A 3,917-nucleotide genomic window follows, 5' to 3' on the forward strand; every position below is an offset into this window, starting at 1 on the left:
CCCCAGCACTGCTGGCCCATCCGTGCTGCGCTTGAATTCTTACTGGGCCTCAGCCACCTCCACGTGGGGCAGGGCTTGTGACCTGCAGCCCTCCATGACCGAGCCCCCCACCCCTCCTCCCCATCTTCCCCCCACCACCTTCCACTCCCCACCTTCCCCTCCCAACCTTCCCCCCAACCTTCCTTCCCCCAACCCATGGGCTCTCGCGAGGCCCAAGCCTCCCCGACGGGCACCGCCCCCTGCTCCACCAAGCCTGGTCCCATCAACCACCCAAGGGCTGAGGAGTGCAGGCATGCAGCACGGGACTGGCGTGCAGCTCTGCCCGAGGCACCCACACGGGATCCACTAGGCGAAGCCAGCTGGGCTCCTGCGTCAGGTGGGGACTTGGAGAACTTTTATGTCTAGCCAGAGGATTATAAATGCACCAATCAGCACTCTGTGTCTAGCTCAAGGTTTGTAAATACACCAATCAGCATCCTGTGTCTAGCTCAAGGTTTGTAAATGCATCAATCATTGCTCTGTGTCTAGCTAATCTAGTGGGGACTTGGAGAACTTTTATGTCTAGCTAAAAGATTGTAAATACATCAATCAGCACTCTGTGTCTAGCTCAAGGTTTGTAAATACACCAGTCAGCACTCTGTGTCTAGCTCAAGGTTTGTAAACGCACCAGTCAGTGCTCTGTGTCTAGTTAATCTAGTGGGGACTTGGAGAACTTTTACGTCTAGCTAGAGGATTGTAAATACACCAATCAGCACTCTGTGTCTAGCTCAGGGATTGTAAACGCACCAATCAGCACCCTGTCAAAACGGACCAATCAGCTCTCTGTAAAATGGACCAATCAGCAGGATGTGGGTGGGGTCAGATAAGGGAATAAAAGCAGGCTGCCCCAGCCAGCAGCGGCAACTAGCTGGGGTCTCCTTCCACACTGTGGAAGCTTTGTTCTTTTGCTCTTTGCAGTAAATCTTGCTGTTGTTGACTCTTTGGGTCCGCACTGCCTTTGTGAGCTGTAACACTCACTGCAAAGGTCTGCAGCTTCACTCCTGAGGCCAGCGAGACCACGAACCCACCGAGAGGAATGAACAACTCCGAACGGGAGGAACGAACAAATTCCAGATACGCCACCTTTAAAAATTGTAACACTCACTGCGAGGGTCCGCGGCTTCATTCTTGAAGTCAGTGAGACCAAGAACACACCAATTCTGGACACAGTAAGAGACTTTGAATCCTGTACCTCAAAATCTTTGCCTTGCTGTTTCCATTAATGTCTGGCTTTTATTTCACAATCCTTACCTGATACTAACTCCCTATTATGAAGAACTGATCTGTAAACCAAAAATAAGATCCCAAGGTCCCCCGACCACCTGCAGGGAGTTTCTCTTAGGTCAGGGCACTCTAAAATTTAACCTGAAAGACTGGTTCAAGCCATTATGGGAAGTGGGAGTTGGACATGCATCATTATACCTCTTCCGCATTAACACCAACAGACTTTAAGTCTGATGAGAAACATTTACAATCTATTTGCTCTAAAACCTGCTACCTGAAGGCTTCATCCGCATGGGAAACCTTTGGTTTCCACAGCCCAGACATTCATTCCCATTAGTAACTCTGTCAACCAATTGCCAATTAGAAAAAATTTAAATCTACCTATAATCTGGGTCCAGCTGACCCCCCCAACCCTGATAGCTGTCCCACCTTTCTGGAATGAGCCGATGTATTTCTCGAATGTACTTGATTGAAATCTCATGTCTCCCTAAAATGTGTAAAACCAAGCTTCACCCTGACCTTGGGCACATTGTTCTCAGGATCTCTTGAGGGCTGTGTCAGAGGCCGTGGTCACTCATATTTGACTCAGAATGAAACTCTTTAGGTATTTTACAGAGTTTGACTCTTTTTGTTGACACATCTGAATCAAATTTCCAATTCTTTATGAATTCTGACCTCACTTTTCCTCCATCCGAGATGCTTCCAAAGCACTGTCAAATATTGCTTTCTCTTAGCGCAGTAAACAATAAACTCAGCCTTGTCTTGTCAACGGGTTGTATTGATGACATTTTGTAGCCAAAAAGTTTGACATAGGGGGAATTGAGAATCACTGATATATTAGAGAGAATGCTAAAGTTGATGTCAGATGGCTTATTATTATTTTAATTGTCTGGGTCCTGACTCTATTGCTTATGAACTAGATGACCTTGGTCAAGTTACTTAGCCTCTCTGACTGTTAGTTTCTTTTGTAAAAACAAGAGTTTCTGATACCTCACCTTTGCCTCAGGATCATTATAGGCCTCAAGGAAAATGTCTCTCAAAGTGGTCTGCAACCTGGAAAATTCTTTCTAAATGTAATGTAATATAGATGAACTGACAATCATAGGTTACCCTTTTTTTCCATTTAGCCTTTACTTGAAATTCATAACTTACAGTTTTTGAACACCTACTATAGGGTCAGAAAATACATGGCTCTTGGACCCTGCCTCCCTTTCTACTGCCTAAAGCAGACATTGTGACTCAAGTGCAGTGGTCATTCAGTAGCAGGCCTGATGACTTCAGATTCCTCCCTGTAACAGCACTCTAATGTCACCAATAATTGATTCTCGTTGGCACTCTTGCTAAAACTTATTTGTCATCCTGGCCAATTTAGAAGCAAGGAGAATTTCCTCCCTACACTGAGGTTAGAATTGAAGACTATTGAAATGAATTGACAATAGACAGATTAGCAGGAAACAAAGTTATACAAATGTATTAACATGAACATGGACATAGGAGTCCTGCAAATATGGGACTCAAAGAAGAGCCAGATGACTAAAATGTTTATACTATGCAGAAAGATAAAGAAGCATGGAGTGCGGCAACAGGTTATGGGAAGGAGAAGGTTAGAAAGGCATGACAAGCAAAGGCCGTCTTGTTATGCAAATGAAAATCTCCCAGGTAATCTCAGAGGTGTCCTCACAGAGAACAGATGGTAGCCTGTGGTCAAAGTTTCATTTTCAGACCTTTAAAATTGGCAGACTTTTAGTCCCTTTTTCCTGTGAGTTCATCTTTCCTAGATCCAGATAATGCAGAAAAGGGGGTTCTTGGAGAAAGCCTGTTTGCATTGCTGTTTCTTTCACTAATGTAGATTTCCTCATGGATGCAAATCTCCCCCAAAAAAGACAGATTTTCAGAGCTATTTCAGTGTCTGCAGCCCCTGTAAAGCCACATTGAAATATAGCAGAGAAATATATATATATGTATGTATATTTTTGAAATATATATATTTTAAAATACATATTTTAAATATATATTAAAAATATATATATTTTAAATATATATTAAAAATATATATTTTTTAAATATATATATTTTAAATATATATTTTTTAAATATATATATTTTAAATATATATTTTATATATATATATATTTTTTTTTTTGAGACAGAGTCTTACTCTGTCTCCCAGGCTGGAGTGCAATGGCATAATCTTGGCTCACTGCAACCTCTGTCTCCTGGGTTCAAGCAATTCTCTTGCCTCAGCCTCCCAAGTAGCTGGGACTACAGGCACGTGCCATCACACACCCAGCTAAGTTTTTTGTATTTTTAGTACAGACGAGGTTTCATCATGTTGGTCAGGCAGGTCTTGAACTCCTGACCTCAAGTGATCCACCTGCCTCAGCCTCCCAAACAAATATATTTTTGGGTGGCATATTTTGGTTTCCTTTACCAACTATCTACCAGGTACTGTGCTAGGTGCTTTATTAAGCTCTTTTATTTAATCTTTACTACAAGCTAATATGGCAGATTTTATTGTCCTCATTTTTCAGATAAGGAAACTGGAGCCCAGAGAAGTTAACTAACATGTATTTAGTAAGTAGCAGAGGTTTGTTTTGGAGCCAGGTTGTCTCTCCACATAACATGTTTTATTTATACAATGGCCATTTATTCAT

Source organism: Pan troglodytes, chromosome 3 (genome assembly GCF_028858775.2).
Source record: "Pan troglodytes isolate AG18354 chromosome 3, NHGRI_mPanTro3-v2.0_pri, whole genome shotgun sequence".
In the NCBI taxonomy this organism is placed as follows: Eukaryota; Metazoa; Chordata; class Mammalia; order Primates; family Hominidae; genus Pan; species Pan troglodytes.